This window comes from Tamandua tetradactyla, chromosome 17 (assembly GCF_023851605.1).
Source record: "Tamandua tetradactyla isolate mTamTet1 chromosome 17, mTamTet1.pri, whole genome shotgun sequence".
Classification (NCBI taxonomy): Eukaryota; Metazoa; Chordata; class Mammalia; order Pilosa; family Myrmecophagidae; genus Tamandua; species Tamandua tetradactyla.
In genome coordinates this window covers 32,916,228-32,936,234 of record NC_135343.1, presented here as the reverse complement: position 1 = coordinate 32,936,234, position 20,007 = coordinate 32,916,228, and positions in this window count along the sequence as shown.

Genomic DNA, 20,007 nt, shown 5'->3' with positions numbered 1-20,007 from the left:
TTTGAAGTAGGGAAACATAAACATAATACCAAGTCACAAAGGAATAATTAGCAATGGAATTTAGGATTTAACTCTGATTTTCCTAATGTTTTTCTAAAGTCAGATAATAAGAGCTCAATTTGGATGCTAAAATGGACATACCGTATATTTTTGTGTATCATGTAAAAATTTGCTCATGTGCATTTTTATGTGTTTATATAACACCTTTTTTCCCCATATTCTTACTGAGAATAGATTTAATTTAAGGCAAAACAAATAATTTCGCAGAGAAGCAGCTACCAATTGTAAACATTACAGTAAAAGCTACTTTGCTTTAAAATATATATTTTAGCAAAATCCTGGGTGAGAAATCTATTATGAGTTACTTGAGATTTTCCTCACTAAAAAATGTCAAAGCAGTTTTTATTCTCAAGGGAACTAGGTTCTGATCTGGAATCCCAGCTAAGGTGTGCTGAGAGGAAGGCATTTAAAGATAACTTTCATGACCCCCTCCCCACCCCACCCTCTACTATGCACACACATTCCAGGCATTTTAAAAATGACACCATTATCCTCCATGTCCAGAACTGGAGAACAAAGTCTCCTGTTTGACAAGATTCAGCCTGCAGTGATTTTAGCAGCCAAGATACAAGATTTTTAACATAGGGCCTTCGGATTGGAATATTAGCAGACCCGTATTAAAACAGTGCTGGCAGGATAATTTTCTAATTAGCAGAGGCTATCTGAAATGCAGCATGGTGTCCCATTTTTCATATTGTTCTTTTCTACTCAGTTAGAGAGCTAAAGAAGTAAAACAAAAGCCATGGAATTTGATAGTTTAAGCTCTATAAGTTGATCTCCCCAGCCCTATAAAGACAGACTCTAATTTAAAGGGTTTTTCATTTACAAAACTTATTATACCAGGAGTGTAGTGCTAAAAACCAGCTCACCATCCAACCAGTCAATCGATTACAATGGCCACTCTTCAATCATTTGATTTTAGGTTCATTTAAAAACTTATAATGGTTGTATTCTTCATCCTTGTTTTCTTAGTAGCAATGGTCAAATTCATTTTTTTAGAGGATTCAGCAAAGAGCTGTGCCCGTAGAGAGTACTGAATAGATGTGATTGAGTGGTTGGAAGCTTAGATATCTTCAAATTCAAATACAGAGTGAAAGCTTAGAGGTAGAGAGGAGGGGTCTGCTTCCTGAGTTTGGGCCTTACTATTTGGCAGATTGGGTCATGGGAAGGAGTGACAGCTGGAGGTAAAACTCTTGGGATTCACACAGAGAAGGACTATTTAGGTTCTTAAACATAAAGATTCCAAATATAGAAGCATTCAAGGGACAGATTTTATACGTGAAGATACAGACAGTCAGCTACCCTGTGTATGTAAATAGAAATCAGTTAGAAGCATCATCTTGAATTATGAAGGACAAAGGAATTTTTAGCAATGGAATTATGGGTCTGGAATTCCAGACCCATAAAAGGACAAAGCAGTGACTACTCCATCCCTGGTAGGTCCAGGTCTTGTCATTTGCGTATGGACCTACTTCTGCAGGTTGGCAAATGGAAAATAAGTTGAGTGGCAGAGACAACTTGCTTCAATCCATCCTCTAGGTTACCACCAGGTTTCACTTTCTAAAGAACATGTCACCACGCCGTACCCAAAAAAACTCAAGTGGCTTTCCACGTTAACAGAGTCATGGCAAGCTCGTAATGAGTGACGTTTGAGCCCACCCCCCCACCCCACCCCAAACTTGCCCAACCTCCCTTCCCAGATATCTTCCTGTCGCTTCACTCTATGCTTTAGCCACATCACACCTCCTGCAGCTCACAAACTTGCAGTGTGCATTTGTGCTTCCTGGTCTCTGCTCAGGTGAGTTTTCCATGAGGAGTGTTCTCCCATCTTCCTGCCTAGCAAAGGCCTATTCATCCTTCCTCAGCAGGTGACAGATCTCTTGCTTTAGGGTGCCTCTTTGATCTCTTCTTTATTCTTTATTGCCCATTCCCAGACTGACTTGTTTCTTAGCTAAATGTGCTTGAACCACTCAAAGGCACAAAATTTTTGTTTTTTTAACTTGTCATCAGTTCCTGCACAGGTTTCTGGGAGTGGTAGACCCTCAAAGCACCTGGTATTAAATTGACTCTAAATAAGGGGCCTGTCTATTTCTTATACTACCCAGTATTAAATATCCTATAAATAATATAGATCAGTTATTAATTAAAAACAAACAAAAAAGTAGCAGCTGCCGTGTTCAAGGAGTTATACTTTGGGTAGAAAGAGAGTGAAAGCAGCTGCTGTCCACTGCACAGCAGTGGCGGTGGCATGGGAGTGGGACAAGGTTTGGTCCATGCTTCCCTATCCCTGACACAGCCCAATCAAAACAGACATGACCTATGATATTCTGGCTTTCTGATTATGGTGAAAAATGTCTCTCTACAAAAAAGGAGGCACAATTGTCCCCATAGCAATAAGGCTTTAAACAAAAAATGAAAATGTTGCATATTATTCTATGATCCACTTGAATAGAATTGTATTTCTTTATTGTTAGAATGATTAAAAATCTACTTAGTTTACCTGTCATATCCAAGCCTGGTAGATAATTTGAAAAGCAGTACGTACAACTCTATACGGGATCTCCTATTAGGCTCCTGGCATTGATGACTCCTGGTTTTCATGGTCGTTGCCATGATGGCAGCAACTTGTTACATCCTAGACACCATTTCACTCTTTTTGCTGGTAGAATAGTAAATGCCACTGGATTTTGGGTGCCAGATGTTCTCACAGGTCTCTGACTTAGCTGACATCTAGAACCAGTTTGGGGTTACAGCACATTGCAGCCTATTTTATCAAATGAACACAAAGTCTTACAGTTCTAAAATATAGAGCTAAGCAGATTTGCACAGTGCACAGGAAAAGCACTAGAACTTGCATCTTCGAATAGAACATATGTAAGTAATTAAGAAAAAAATAATTGCACATTTGAGAAGGTGGACTCACCAAGCAGTTGTTGAACTATAAAAATGCATTAAGTGTAGTCAGTTTCTTTTTTTAATTATTCAGGAATGTTGTTTATGTTATCATGGAAAAAAAAGAGGTGCGAAAATATATTCGGCAATTTTTGGTTTCCCCCCATTTGAGCAGATGGCGATTCGTAGTTCAAAATTTGTAACTCAAATTATTTCACATTTTTATTAATCAGTACAATATGTTTTTAAAACAACAAACTGCACTTAGAAATATCAGTGTAAGTTCCCCAATTCGCCTAGCTCCATCAGAGAGCAGTTTGAGAATTCCAGATTTTGTCAGCAATGCTGGGAAGCAGGGCATGCTAGTTCAGTATTTCAATAGTAATTATTTTTATTCCAGTGTTCGAAGTATCTCTTATGGTGGTGGGGACAGTTGAAAATAGCACAGAAATTGCATTGGGGAGCTGTAAAAAACTGGGATAATCTGTTTCAAGATGTTTGCTTTCTTGGTAAAACAAAAAGTGCATTTTGTTAGAGACAAATATTTTTGTGATTAAAAAAGAACATTTTATGTGAAGTGTAGATTGGACTTTTAATATAAAAAAGAAATGTTAAGCCATTCTATTTTAGGAAGGTTTGGCGTCTTAGAATGAAAGCTGTTAGAACTGCATATATTGGAATGTTCTCACAACTGTTGTCATTCTATGTTCCTCTCCAAACCTGTTAAATTACATGAGTGTAGAAATAAGGGAGCTTTTATTATTATTATTAATTGACACTCATTTTTTGCTGGCATGTGCTGGCAGGTCTTTCCAGACAAACCTCAGACCGCACAAGGCACAGTTTCAATCTGAAAGTTTGGGGAGTATTCTAAAGCTCTGTAACATGGAAGCTAGGAAGTGTAATATTAAAGTGATAAACATCTTATATTCAGTGTAATTCACAGTTTCTTTCATTCTTTTTACTATCTATAGATCTAAATCAAAACAAATTCCATAAAAGAGGGGGATATTTTCAAGCACATTTTCCTTCAGAGAGCTCTTGAATATTTTATCATATCTATTTCTATACATATGCTATACATTTCTAGATCCCTGTTGAACAAAATCCAAGGTGATGATAAGAAAAAAAACCAAGATTATGATATTAGAATTCCTAGGAGATATAAAGTTAGCCCTTGTAAATGAAATAAACTTTGTTTTGGCAATTAAGGAACACACAGAGATATTAAGTCGAAGAACAATATGTCTGAACTATTAAATTGTTTTTTCCAGGAGGTTATTAAAAATGTATTTCAAGTTACCAGAGTGGCAGGAAAAATAAAAAATAATAACTTAAAAAAGGTTCCATTTTCCTTTGCACTTGAGAAGGCATATTGGATTTCATACAATGTGATTTCCGAGTGCAGTGTTTTCCGAACACCAAATAGCCACTTTAGGACGCATCAGAGGTCACTGCATCCCGCTTCCCCGCCTACCCCCCCACCCCCCCATCCCTAATAGTGAGACCTTTTGAGCTGTCAATGCCACAAACTGAACCGGTGAGCACTTCAACGCTCTGTCATCTGGCAATCAGAATATCTGGATTTTCTAGATGTCCCTCGAATTGTGCAGAACCCCAAGGTTTAGACAAGCTCTTCCTGAGGTCAAACAAAAGCCAGACGCGGATCGAGGAGCCGCCCAATGGGACAGGGAGAGCGCGCTTGGGATGTGAGAAGGGAATCTCTGGTATCTGAACAGCGTCTGGGTCCTCAAATGGTTAATTCCCCCAGGCTGTCATATTGCATAAACAGATCCTCCTTTAATAAAATTAATTAGGTTCTGAGCTTTATAGGGTGATGCCCACTGACCCTTTACATGCCTATTGTTCCCAGATCCAAGCGGAAGAAAAAAGAGAGGCTGCCCAGTCGACTAGAGAGACCCAAGTTGAAAGATTAGGAATCTCAAGTAGGAGCTGGGGGAGGGGTGAAGGAGGCTAGGTAGCCACTGCTTCTGCACCGAAGTAAAAAACAAAACAAAACAAAACAAAAAAACAGCGCGGTGGTGGGATTTCGCTAATTTCGCTTTGCACGCGCCACGAAATCCAGGTTGAGTTGAGCTCCTGAGGAATAACCAGAGTAATTGCAGATTGTAGGGACGCCCAGGTTTAGTTCCAAAAAAGACCCGAGGCATTCGGGCAGGGTTAGGTGGAGGGCACCCGAGAATCTGCAAAAGAAAAAAGCAGGAACCTGCCAACGCACTTAGATTCCCACAGCATCCTCCCGTTTTCTCCTGGCTACCCACCCAGCGCTATCCTGGGCATTTTATGACACAAGTTGCTTCTGATATTCTTTTAAGTTTGCTAAGAGAACTCCTCCAGGGTGGAGACGGGGACAGGGATGGGGGAAGGCGAAGCGAGAACCGCGGTCTTTTTCTTTTTTCTTTATCTCAAGGGGCTGGAGGTCCCTGTCCTGGGGATTACGTGAGCGCATCCCGAGCGCCTCTTGTCGAAGGAAATCTGAGGCATGACAGCAAGCACTGCCCGATTTTGTTGGAAAAAAAATTTTTTTTTTAAGGGAAAGAAAAGAAAGACTCGCCGACGACCGGATGTTTCCAATTACAGGGATTCAGAGAACAGGAGGGGGCGGGGCGGCTGGAGAGGATGGGACAAAATTTGGGGAGGGTGGGGGGTTGGAGGTGGGAAGGGAGGCGGCAGGGCAAAATGCAAGAAATGAGGCTTCTGTGAGAAGAGGAAAATAGGAGAGGGAAGCAGAACTAGAAAAATGACAAAGTGTTGAGTGCTGATTTATTGCAGAAGCCTCTGGTCATTTCCATATATTGAAATGCGCCCAAGCGGCCAGTCAGTCAATTTCTTTTGAGCTGCTGCCGCCGCTGCCCACGGGCTGCCCACGTGACTCCCCCTCAGTCAGCCTCTTTACCACCCAGCCCCCTGATACCGAGAGAAGAGGAGGAAAAAAAAGAGAGTGTGAGGCAGAGGAGGCATCTGTGTACTGTAGTGGGTGATCGCGAGAATGAGATGTGTGGGGATCTTTGGGAAAGGAGGCCTGTGGCCTAGGGAGGGAGAGGGGGCTTTTCAGGTCCCTTGGTGTGTTACATCCAGTTAGCTCTCTGCACTTGGCTTCTCTCCATCTCTTTCCCTGTTCTCTCTCATTCTCTCTCTCTCTCTCTCTCTCCTTCACTCCCCTTTCCCTCTTCATCTCTCCCTTCCTAAGCTGTTAAGAAAGGGGACAGAATACAGAGGTAGAAAAATCTATCTACAAATAGATAATGGGGGTGGGCGTGGAGGTGGAGACCAGGGATAATCAAGTCAGATTTAATTTTGGTGTCTTTGATACTATCCGTTGCTTTGGTAGATTTTTCTTAAAGAAAGACACCACACACACACACACACACACACACACACACACACACACACACAAATCCTAGATAAAAGCCAGTGAGTTGTTAAAAATGAATTTGCAGTATTAGAGCTGTTAGCATCATTCAGCAAGCAGCAAGCCTGATAATTTCCAGGTGTTGGGGAAAGCCGTTGTCCGGGAGCTCTTACAGGGCTTATAAATCCCTGTTTGGATGGAGGAAAAAAAAAAAAAAAACATCTTTGGAGGTGAATGAAATATCAAATCACAAGACTCCTATGTAGATTTATGATTGCATAAGAGGCTTGATCATTTCCATATACTGAACTGTGCTGTCCTCCTGAGCCTGCCCAGTCCTCCAGGAGACGAGGCGCTCCGTTCTGCCTTGATCAATGTTGACTATGAAGCAAGAAGAGGGGGGGTGGGGTAGAAAGCAGGCTGGCACCAGATGGAGCGGGGTCTCGGGAAAGGTCAAGGTTAGCCCAGGCTGCTATTGAGTCGGTAGCAGCCTCACAGATAGATCTCTGCCTCGAAGGCACCCACTGGGGCTTCTCAAAATCAAATCTAATAGAAAAGGCAGTCACAGAATGAAATCGCTTCATCTGAATGCTAAAATTGTTATTAGGCTACATTAGCGAGATATCAGGCACGTGGTTACCAAAAAAGGGAGCATGCCTAGCGGTTTGTGTCTGAAAGAAAAGCCATGAATATGTTGATAACATCAGTAATGGGCAAGTAGAAGAGACGGATATCTTTCTTTTTTCTCTTTTTTATTTTAGTTTTTGTCTGAAGACCAGATTAACATATTAAACGAACATTCCCCCCCCTCCTCTTCAGAAGGGTTGCCTTCTATTTTGAACTGCTCAGAATGCTTTTTTGTTTGGGGGTGGGGTGAAATATCATTCAATCCAGAAATATGTGATCCTTACTGATCAAGAAGTTTGACTCCTTTCAGGAATTTTGTAGGCGTGTTTTGCTGCCAGGTGTGTGTCTTTGGGAATTTGAGTCCTCAGGCATCACATTAGGCACTGCCGCTGCCATGGGACTCTTGTCTTTGTGGCCTGGGACCACCGGAAATCTGTCAGAGGCCTTCCCCCTTTCCCTTTTTTTTTTTTAACCCCTCCTCTTTTTCCTTTTGCATTCTTTCTAGAGACAGAATTGTTTCTGGAGAGTATTTCATTTCACAGGCAAACCCCAGGCTAGGATATTGCCTGGGACCAGACACAGCCTGTTAAGATAGAGACTGGCATTTTTCAGACAGTATCTCCCCCCAATTATCATAATGAAACCCACATTAGCTGTTTTTAACCTACAGCACAGCCATATCTTAAAGAAGGATTTAGTCTTGTAAAATAAATGCGGGCTACACTAGATTAAACATGATGACTGCACTCCAAGGGTTAATAAATTTAGAATTAACAGATCATCCCAGCTTGATACAGCTACTATAGATGATTTAATATGCAGCCTAAGCAGGTTGACAGTCAGCTCACAGATGCAGATAAGATCAAACAGTCTCTTGATTCAATAGATTGAATGGTTGTACTGAGTGTCTAGAAGGTGAGTGACACAACATATATGGCAGGGGTTCTGGTAAAGAGGGGCTTCGATTCCCAACTGCTGTTTTGTGCACTGGTTTTCTTTTTCTAACAGTCCGCTATCTGTAGCATTAGAACTCCAAGTGGAGGTTTAAAAATTCTCCTCATCATATACAGTAATAAGAGCTTGTTTAAGTTTTGAGTAAGGAGAAAGATGGAAACCTTTAATATCCAGATCTATTTCTAATTAGTTCTGCCTGGTAACTAGGATCCACCAGGTCGTCTCCCTGTCCTCACAGGCACTCAGGTCAGAGCTCGGCAGACAGGATACAAAGATTCCTGGATGATGCAGATAAAGGCAGGCTCATTGCTGAAATTATGGAGGTAATTTCCCCAGTCCTTTACTCTGCTCTAGCTGTGAAGATCTGAATATGGAAATGAGGTGCAGAGAACACCTCCATTCCAACTCCAGCCCAGGGCCACTGTGAAATGTTTACTCTAGATGAGAGCTTGCATTTCTGAAACTGATGTTAAAAGTAGCAAAATCGCGGTGTGTGGGGGGGGTTGTGATGAAGATGGGGGATGAGGTCTGACAGAAAAAGTTAAGAGAGTTGGTCATCAAAGCTTATCTTGGTGGCTCTAATCCCGAGCCTCTAATGTTTAGGTGAGCTTCTTTCGTAGGTTTAATTTTTCCCTTTATCCGCTCCAGCTCTAATATTTAAACAAGGAGAAAACAATTTTTTAATAGAAGCGTATGTGATTTGATGTGATAGACAAGTTTATAACAGTTTTTATGATTTGATCAAGAGCAAGAGCTCCTCCTAAACCCATTAGTTTCTGTCATGTGAATACATATTCAGGCAATTTGAAAATGCGTATTATGCATCCAGTAGACCGTCACAGGTCTGAACTGTATTGTTCTATTGCACCCCCACCCCACCCCAGTCTTAATATGAAAATCTGTAATAGAGTGACTATAGAGCTACGGCAACCAGCTTTCCAATGTTCCTAACTTGGTTGTTACATTTATTTATTTTATTTCATTTTAGTTCTGAATATCAAAATGTCCGGTCCACCATAAGCTAATGGACCACAAAATTTTCCTTTGATAAATAAAGCCATTTAAAACTGTAGAATAGCATTACACACCGTTAACACTTTAACTTTTTCTTTCCCTGCCCTCATGTCCTAATGGGTAGTGTGAGATTCTCTTAATTGAGAATTTATTACCATTAGGTAACCTCTAGGGAATTCGGAAAACATCTCATTCTTTGAAACTGCTGTTTTGGATCTGGGTGTAGTGTGCTTTTTGAGAAATAACATTCTGTCTATGTAACCTGCCTATTTAATGGTTTTGAGATAAAAGTGAATCTTCCACGTTTTAGGCTGAGGAAAATGAAGCGAAATTGTGGCTGGCAGGAGGAACTCTGAACTCAGGTATGGTAGATCCTGGAACAGAGCACTGGGCATTAATTTAACATATTAACCAGGTCTAAATGCTTCCGAATTGTATTCTGCCTTTCTTGGACAACCTGTGATTGCAGCAGGGGGCACCACCAACATATGAATTACTTGGAAGTAGGAAGCTCCCGCTCTCTCCCGTTTCCCAGGCTACTTGGAGGCATATCCACTGAAAACAGTTATCTCTCAGAAATTTGCATATTTATGGTGCCTCCTGCAGGTTCCCATGATTGCTTTACACTCAGAAAAGGTAACAGAAAAATATATATCCTCCTTTAAAACATGAAAAAGGATCATATAGGAACACTGGCTCTAATCGGAGATTAATCCTTGTGAAGCCCATAGCAAGATATTTGTTTCCTGAACCTTTTTGTTTTGGTTTTGTTTTAGGATTTGAAGGCAATATTTTGGAACTTGCAGGACTAAGTCCCTGATTTTTCAAAAATAGATACAGAAAAATACTTAACGTTTTGAGAGGGAAAAATTAGCATAGACTTACTTATTCATTGAATGATTACCTTTAAAGAACACAAAATTCCTTACAGGCATAGAAAAACCACCCAGCAGATCATTTAAAAGCCTACTTCCATGGCACTTTTTTTTAGTCCTAGTCATAAGCAATGAACAAATGTGCAGTGTAGCTTTGGATATAAAAGTTAATTAGGTCTCAGAAGAGAATAGTTTTCATTTTTACTGGCTCTGAGTTCCAAGGATACCTTTGATACACCTCCTCCTTCAGCCCTTTTTGACCTTCTTTGTGGAAACTGTACACGGTTTAGACACTCTGGCTTGTTTGGGCCTCGATGCCAGGTTTTTCTTCCTCTGCTCTCTCTCTTGAAAACATTCCTCTAAAGTGAGCATTATAATTCAAATTACACCCAGGAAAAAACTCACCTCCACCTCAAGACCAAGGTGCAGCTAATGTGCTATTTTATCAGGGGGTTTAACTGAGTGAGAGATTTCATATGCTCTTTAGTTAGTGATACCTGAGCACAAGAGTATTCAGGGAAGATGAGAGCTGAAGCTTTAATTCCAAGTCCTCTGGCTTTCGTGTATCTTCATCAGAACCTCATTCGTATTTTATCACAAGTCTATTGTAGTTAATTTCCTTCCCTTTTAAAAGGCCAGTGTACAGTGCTCATGGATCTCTTATCAGCAATCATCAGCAAACATCCTTAGTGATAGTGGAATTCCACAATATACAGCCTTCCCTTTCTCCTACCCTTTCTGTGGAAATGTCTATCACAATCAAGGGGATAAAATTTTTTTCCTGCAATTAGACTTTACATAACAAAGACACCATGTAGTAAAAATAATCTATGCTATCAATAATATGTGGTGACAAAAATGCTCAAACTGTAAGCAGAAGGATTCTCTTATCACACATTTGTCACACAGCCGTGTTCTTCCTTATGTACTACCTTACAATGTAACATTAGGTGATATATCTGCTTGTTATTCTGGCTAGGGAAATTCTCATTAAAATAATTACTGCCATCATCTTATTATTTCAGTGCAAGTTTATCCACAGCGTTTAGGCATTTGGTATTAAGTTGCAAAAAATATGTGCTTCAGTGATAATATTTATTTCCATGATGCTGGTCAATCCCCTGTCTCTAAAAAATTACGAAAAGATACCAACTGAAATTAGATACTCTTTTGCCCCTTTTAGCTTCCATAGTGTAAAGCTTCTTTCTTCTAGAATATTTAAAATTGGAAGTAATGAGTCACAACTTTTTAGCAGTCAGAAATGTATCAATTTTGGCTTTTCTACAACCCAGGTAACATGTCACTCCGACTGAGGGTAAAATAGCTGCAAACTCAAGTCTGGGCTTAGCTTTTAAAATTTTCTCTTTGTCACATTAATTTTAGGAGATTGAAACCTTAAATGTGAAAATTAGTGGATATAAACAATCAATGTGGAATTCTAAAGGCATTGCTAAAGTTACACCAAATTCTTTTTTAAAGTAGCTCCTTTTTAGTTCGAGGCTGATTTTCAACTTGATTTGTTTAGGTAAAAATAAAAGAAAAAATTGAGAGTTGCAAGTTCCCATGGAGAAGAACTGATTTCCTGTACAATATGTTGTTTTACAATGAGCATATTTCAATTTTCCAGAAACTTTAAACCAACACATGGAAAAGATCTACAGGCTTTTGCTTTAGGTGCCTAAGATTCAAATAATTGATGCATATCCTCTTCCCCCATATATATTTTAAAGTCAGAAGCTGAATTTATTCTGAAAATCCACAAATCTTGTATTTTCTCCTACTCGTTAAGCTCTGAGTTCAAGATTCAGTATTTTGAGAAGGGAGCGCCAGGATTCCTTTCCCATCGTATTTAAAGAACACATACTGCTACTTTCCTTGTTCTCTGGGCCAGGCCACAGTTTGGGAATAGATGAGAGAAGGTTTTCCCATATATAGGTCTGTGAGCCTTGCCTGTTTCAGATAAAAACCTGTTTTCATATAAGAGCTAGAGCAGGTCTTGATTATTAAAGGTAGTATCTAGAGAATCAGACTCTAGAACTAATCTCTCAGCATAACTATGTGTTACAATGCGCTTGGAATTTGGCTGTTTGCATATTCTATTGCATTTTAAAATCAGGGAATTGAGAAGAACAAAAAAGCACATATTATCTATGGTACATAGGATGCTGAGCTTCCTGGGAAACTAAGTATTCTACTTTGTAAGTCTTCAGTCATGTACCGATGTTTTCCAGAGGTCTTACTCTGTGCTGAGGGGGATAAAAGATGAAAATGACTGAGGCTCTCCTTTATAAGCACTAACAACCGAGGGCATGGGCATGAGGAGGCTTTTATGACATAAGTTATTTTATGAAGTATATGCAAAGAAGCATGCATTGTCTCCACTTGAAACAAAAGGGCTTGTGGTTTATAACGTGTAGATTAAACAGCAAGGCAAATGGCCCACACTTCTTAACTATTTAAAAAGTGAAGAATTTAAATTCCCACTCTTTGCATATTTGGTTTATTCGTGAGCAGACACAAATATGTGTGTTTTTTTCCACCTTAGCAGCAACTGAGAATGCACTTGTGGGATTCGTTCTTCAATTTAACAGAGGTACTAAATGCCTACTACGTGTTAGGGAACTGAAACAATGCCATTAAAAAAATTGATTATCTTCACAAACGTACAGTAGAAATAGTCTATAACATTGCCTACAAAACAAATGATAGGAGAGAAATCTCGTTTTTCAAAAGTAACTAGTTATACTATGCAATAACATTGTAGAAACTGTAAAAACAATAGATTATCTCAGACATGACCAAATCTTGATATTTGCCATTCGCATTTCTGGGAAACTAAGTTCTTTCTTCTGAAAATAAAAATCTGGGTATCGCAAGTGACCAGAGTTGTATTACCTTAGACAGAGCCTTGCTAAAGGGTTAGTACTGTTCAAATCAGCAACTCTACGAAGCTAGGAGTCTACGAAGTGAGACCATGAATGCGCTTTTGAATGGCTTTGACATGTGCAAGGTGTTCTTTGCTTGACATGACTGTGCCAGGATATGTTTGCGTTAGTACCTTAAAAATAAAAGCTATCCCAAAGCAGGGACTGTGTCTTATGTCTCCTCAGTGCAGTGCTCCACAAAGAAAGAAAGAATAACTATTCTTAGGACCAGATTCTTCATTTTACAGGAACCTGGAGACATAGATAACTGACCTTGTGCAGGAGAATTTTTTTTCTTAACAGAAAACAGGCAAATTGCATATAACCAAGAATGGGATATTTGTTTATCTTCTACCAATCTGCCACAGAAAGAAGAAAAAGGATTAGGTCATTTCTACCAGAATAGTTCCTTTGGTGAATTTGGAGTAGAGGGGGGGAACTCGTAACTACCAGGGAAAAAAAAGTTATCTCAATTACTGGAAGAGGGGCCTGAAGAAAACCTGAAAAAATGAAGAGCACAGAGCCCCAGCTCTTTAGTCCTCTCTAGGAATGACTGGCGTGTCTCCTGAGAGATGTGGGAGTAGGCTCTTTGTAGTTGTTGTGGGTGTTATGAGAAACTGGCAGAGAGGGAACTTGACCCTGGTGACATGTTTTGATGACTATCTTTTGGCAACCAGCTAATTCCAGTGAAGACCAACTAAAGCTATTATGCGGTAGGAATTGCCCAAGCCTTGTGATACTTGGTGGTCTGAGTTTGTAGTCTGATCCCAGTCAGAGAGAAAAAGAGAAAAGAACCTGCTCTTCTAGACTTGAAAAGTTTTCTAAATGCAGATGAGGTTGCTGGACAGCTCCAGCTCAGAAGCCCATCCCAGGCCACATCTTGCGGGGGTGGGGTGGTGTGGGTGGGGTGGGGGCGGAGGGGGACGGTGCGGCCACAGAGCTGCATGAGTTTAGAAACCTCACTGTGACTTGTCTACCACCTGATCTTTATGGAATGGTTTTTCTAAACCACCAAGAGTTAGAGAAGCAAGGGTTTGAGCTCATCTTACTCTAGCGTTCCTCTCTTTCTACCGCCCTCTGGTGGACATCCTAATTAGAGACATCACCACCACCACTCCTGTGTCCACCCTGTCACCATCATCACCTTCACGACCATCGGTGCCACCCCCATTCTTGTTTTCTTCATAACATCAGAATCAGCATTAGCCACATGACCACTAAGCATGTATCACATATAATGGTGAATGATAATATAAGCCAGGTTTGTAGGACACATTTCAAAAATCAGGCCTGATGGATAATTCATGGTACGTCCTTCATTAATCTGTCAGCAAAGTCAAGCAGCGCTATAGGTACTGTGTAGACAGTCCCTTGGTATGTTAAGTTGTTGCTTTCTGAGTAAACCAAGTGATACCAGGAAATCTACAACTTTTATGAAATAAGATTTTAATACTTCTCTTCTTTTAACCACACAGTAGATGAATGAAAAGAGTACTATCTAAAATACCTTATTTCTCCTCTTTGGTAAATTCATACTTTTTCATCAGAATGCAACACGGAATATACCTGTGCTGTATAGGCACGAAGTCACAACATTTCTTGGCAAATAGTTTTGATTTTTAAGGGTGTTTCTCTTGCTCTCCATATATACATACTCACATGTATACACACACGCACACACGCACACATGCCTCACACACATACTTGGAGACAATAAAATAATAAAAACTTAGACCATAGCAAAGAGAACTTGTCCAAATAAAGGACTAACTGCCTATAAAATTTCCTTTTAGACAGTGAAGTCATAGCTAGAAGTTGGCAATAAGACCATCTGAAACTACTAAAAATCATTTGTGTGATGTTCAGTGGGGGTGGGGGTGGAACTGAGAAAGAAAGATCTCCAAAAGCTTCCCCGGTTAAGTTATTCTGCCTTTTATAAAACAACTTCACATCTGGACTGATAACTTGAATTCCACTCAGCGCCATTTAAATAGCCCAAGTTATAAACCTCTTAAACTTGGGATTTATAATAGAAACACTGACAGACCCTTAACTATAGTGCCTCTATAGTAATGAAAGCACAACTATTTCATTATAGCAGTGTCTGGCAGGGCTGCTATAATTAAGAGTCTGTCAGCGTTTCCATTATAAACCCAAATTTTAAGAGGTTTTTAACTCACATTGTTTTAAATCACATTGGGTTGAAACTTGCTGTACAAAATGTCAGACCAGATGTGTATGTGTGTGTTGCTTTTCTTTTTGTTTACAAAAAGAAAAAAAAGAAAAGCAAATAGGTGAACCTTGTTTTTAAGACTGGGATGTGAAAAAACACATATTGAAAAGATTATTCCCTGGCTAAAAGCAAAAGATTCATTGGGGATAGGAAGGGGAAGCATAGAGAATCAAGTTTGAAATACCTTTATTTTTTTGATTGTTCTGATATATAGTTTTTTCTTTAGAAATGCCCTTATTTTGGAAAACAGACTTGTACATACCCCAAAATACTGGGTTCTTGACAGTGGGTCATTTGAAAGTATTTAATAATGTAAGTTGCTGAAGATACCTTGCACTCTACTGTTAATTGTTCAATTGCTCTGATATTTGGGACCTGCTTTTTTGAGCTCACCGGTCCTCTGTGGGAATCACCTTTAGGCTTAAATGCACACTTACAATAGGGTTGCCTGATCAAAGTCTTATTGGCTTCTGGGGTGAACTAAATAGAAGTTGGATGGTTATATTGGTCTCATTTATGTGGCCACAGGCTTTATTTATTTACTTACTCAGAGTACATAAATTTTATTGAGCACCTACTATGTGCTGAGTATTGCACTAGGAAGTTTCTAATGCAGAAGTTTGGACTGTCATCAGTGCTGAACACTGTGTATCTTTGATGTCAACAATAGAGAGCTAAATTGAATATTTCACCCAGCAGTGTTCAAAACTCCTTGTTGCCTGCAAAGGGGCTCCCTAATTTAGTGATGTATAGACCACCCCACTTCCCATACATTGTTGACTCAGCATACAGAAACCAGACCTAGATAGACTGACTTACAGTCAGATTCAGCTCTTTTCTTTTTTTGATCTTTTACTTTCCTTCTCTTCTCTTGTCTATTCTCTGGCTCTCTCTTTCTCTCTCTGACAGGGCCATACAGGTACGTGTTGTAGCCAGCCAGCCAGCCAGCCCCAGGAGCCTCTAGAGAAATTCACTGGCTTCCTAGGGAGCCCCCCTGGGGGAAGTCTGTGCCTCTGCAGAAGGTGTTAGGCAGGGTCCTCCAGGACCCTCCCCAAGTCCCAGGCGCTGGGTCACACTGGGAGTAGGGGAGATGTCACAGGGGTGAGGCATGGAAGGGACTGGGAGAGAAGGGAGCTGTCCTCTTTCAGCTCACCTTTTAATTTAGGGTGTCCACATAAGGCGACCCCTTCCTCACCCCGCTCCCTTCCCTTTTCATTTCATTTCCCTTTGTCTTCGTAGCACCTTTAGCACTTCCACACTCAAGAACCCCAAATGCAAAATCTATACCAAGTGTAGAATTCAAAGCTAAGTTTTATTTCTATAAAGATGACCGTACATTCTCTATTTTCCTGATCTGCCCATGATGGGGGGGAGGGGAGGGGAAGAGAAAAAGAAAAAGAAAAAGAAAAAAAAAGATGACATAAAAAGCAAAGTGTTACCAATCGTATTCTTAACCATTCATTGTCATTCATTTGTTTATCTTTAAGTCCAGAAGGGTGTTCCCCCTAAAGGCAGACAGTGAATATTTTATTTTAATCTTGTAGTTTCCAACGAGACAGACCTTTTAACCCTTCAGTCTCCAGCTCAGCCCGAGTTGCCCGCGCCAGGCGTTCCTGCGCACGAGGGCTGGGACTGTATTCTCCTCGCTCTCCGAGCTGTTTGTTGACCACGTTCACGTTCAGAGCCCTGGAGCTAAAAGCACTTTACACCATAAAATAAAAGCACTGTCTTTTTTTCTAAAAGGTTACGTCTGGAGGCCACGCGGCTCATACTTCATACCGAAAACTACTGAAAGGACTATGAAATTCTCTATGATTTACACTCTCTCACTGCATTAGGGTATAGATCTACTCGACTCTGAAAATACGGTGGGGTTTCTAACCGACGTGAATATATGTGCATTATTTCAGAAAGTCTGTTAGAAAACTTGTCAACACATTATAAAGCATAAACCAGGACTTGGCTATTAAGTACGGAGATCAGAGGAGGAATATATACTGCAGGAAGTCCTGGGGAGTCTCCTCCGCGGGCGAGATAAAAAGGGGGAGGAGGAGGGGGAGGGGTCATCTGCTGGCCTGGGGTTTACACTCAGTGTCGTCGCCGAAGGTTTGGGAAAGAGCCACGGAGCGTAATCACCCCCTCAATGGAATCGGCAAAGGGTCTACAGCCCCAAACGAAGTTAATTGAACGGCCAGAAAATCATTTTAACGTTGTCATAATTTATGACTTTCTAAAAGCCACTTCTGGAAAGGTAAATATAGTTACTGTGTGCCCAAGTGTGCGCTTTTAAAGTGACCTTTCACCCCCTCCACAAAACCACCTGCATCATTAATCAATACTTATGTAATATTTTTTAAACCTCCTAAAACAACACACTTTCATTTCTTTAAACACGCACAAACCCTCCCCTTTCACCACTTTTGGGCACTTTAGGGCGCATCGAGCAGCACTGAGGGAGGGGGCGTCACCGGGAAGGGAGAGGAACAGGGTGCAAGAGGGTGGGGGGCGAGGAGGGGTCGGATGCCGACGCACAGCCCTGGTTTTCGAGACCGGGCGAAATCTAACTTGGGGGGGGGGGAGGTGCGGGAGCAGAGGGCAGAGTTTCCATTTCGTCGTGGGCATTTAATGATGGTGAAATTAAATATATGTTAATAGTGGGAAAGTCGCTGCTTACCTCTGCACTGGCACCCAGGGAAAGCAGCTGCAAAACTGGCTTTTTAATGTATGTTTTAAGATGTGGTTTCGGAAGGACCCCCTGGAATCTGACACAAGTGCAATAACACAGTAGACCTACTTGTAACTAAGTGCTTAATTTCCCATGTTTTTTTTTTTTTAAAGAAAATCAATAAAATGTTGCCAGTTATTTATTGGAAATAACCACAGATAGCGGCCCTGATGGGGTGCCGGTTTTAGAGAGCCCACAATTGTGTAATGAATTGTAATTCAGAAGACTGTTAAATGTGAACCACAGAACCTTTCAGAGGTAATAAAGTCATTACTTTTTACACTACAGCCAACCCTGAAAAGCTTTATACACATCATTATATATAAATCATACGTATGTATTTCCACAGCACACATTCCCCACTTATATACTTTCTCTGTATATGGACTTTCATGGAGGAATGGGAATATTCAAATCTGAAATGCTCGGTTCCGAAAGAACCTGGCTCATTATCGCTACCTGCAGAGACTTTTATTTTATTTCTTTCTTTTTGAAGGCCTCCCAATTGCACTTTCTTCGTCCCGCTCCTCACCTTCCCTCCAACTGTCCGCCTCGCCGCCCCGCCTCCTCCCCCTCCCCCAGCAGTGACATTCATTTGGTAGCTCCAAGGCTGGTTTAACAAGACAAAAAACAGACCGTAGTGGAAGAGAGATGCTGACCTGCTCTGAAGAACTCATGAAAAAAAGAGGAAATGGTGTCACGCACACACGCCACAGAGCTTTATTGCAAGTGAATCTTCCTGCTTCTTAAACAGGATTAGAGTTTTTTCCCCTAAAACTGAAGCGAAACAACAACAACAAATCACATTTACACAGACCTAGACCAGCCCACACCTCTCATAACGCTGGCATCAAAACCACCTTCTCTTCCTTTGAGGGGCCCGGAGCTTCGCCCAGCTGGGCGAGCCAGGCATTTTGTAAATAGGCTTGAAACTTTACTAAGACGACACATGCATAAACAGGCGCTTGCCGGCGAGGCTGGGAGGTGGATGCGCGCGTGCAAGCCCGGGTTCCTGGTTTAAAACCATAACGCCTCTCCGCCGAGTGGGTGAATTTACAGAAAAGGCACCCCTTAGACTGAGGAGGAGATGAAAAGACACGAGGGGTCATGGAGCGGCTGGAAGGAGAGGGAAGGAAGGCTTCTCGCTCTGCAGACACACACTCACAAACGTCCACCTGCAGCTCGGGGTCTCGCGGGCAGCGGCGCGCAGTCTCCACCTGCACCCTCCGCGCCGCCCTGGGACTTGAGTTCATTTTCCTCCCCCCACCCCTCCACCCCCACCACGGCCCTTCCCGATTTGGAATCGGAGCGCTGTCTCGGTGGCGGCGGCAGCGGCGGCGGCTGCAGGGTGGCGCAGACAAGGGAGGGAGGCTGGGAGGCGGGAGACGCCGAGGGACTTTGCAGGCACGTTTCTGAATAAACTTTCCAATCGCAGGGGGTGCTGTTGCTGTACATTTTACGTAAAACTGAAAGTATCCCACGCCGGAGTGAAGCCCACTTTTTGACAGTGGCAACGTGTGTGTGTGCGTGTGTGCATTAAAGAGACAGGAGCTTATTTCCAACAGGTCTTCCCTAATTTCCAGGGAACGTCTGCAGAAAGGCGAGAGAGGGCTCGAGGCTCCCGGGTGTCCGCCTTGGCTCAGGGCGCCAGGGCGCCAGGGCGAGGCGGCGCTGACCCGGGGCTGCCGGTCGCTCCGAGGCGTTCACCCAGCCACCGTGGCTTCCTGGCTGCTCCTGCGAGCCAGTCGCTCTCTCTCCATTCCCCATTTTCTCTTTCTTCTGGTAACAGCATGGGAACAGTTGTGTCCTGCCCCCCGAGGAAACATCTTCTTTCCCTCTCTCTGTGCTTTTGCGGTTGCTCTGTGGCGGGAGGGGGTGTGGCCCTCCGCTGGAGCCTGCACCCGGGCCTCCCCCGGCGCGAGGAGCACGTTCCCAGAGACTGGGACTCCCGGGACTGCCCGTGCTTTGTCCTCCCGCCCGCGGCCGCTCGCAAAGGTGGACGCCTCCGCTCCTCCCTCGCCCTGGCCCTGGCCCTCGGCGCTCCCCTTTCGGGGCCAGAACGCACCCTTTCCTCTGGCTCCCGGTTCTTTATTCCTCGGCCTCTCTCTCATTCCGCGGCCCTGGGGAGCCTGGATTCCGCGATTCCAGCTGCATTCAGTCCTTGCCAGGCCCTTGGCCGAGCGCTCGGGTCCCCAGCCCTCGTCTCGGTCTTGGGGGCGCCCTCCCGACCCTCCGGCCGGGGCTTGCGCCGCCTGCCACCTTCCTCGTCCCTGCCCCCTTCCTCCACGCCGCCTGGGCCCGGGGAGGCCCTCGAGCTGCTCTTCCGGGCC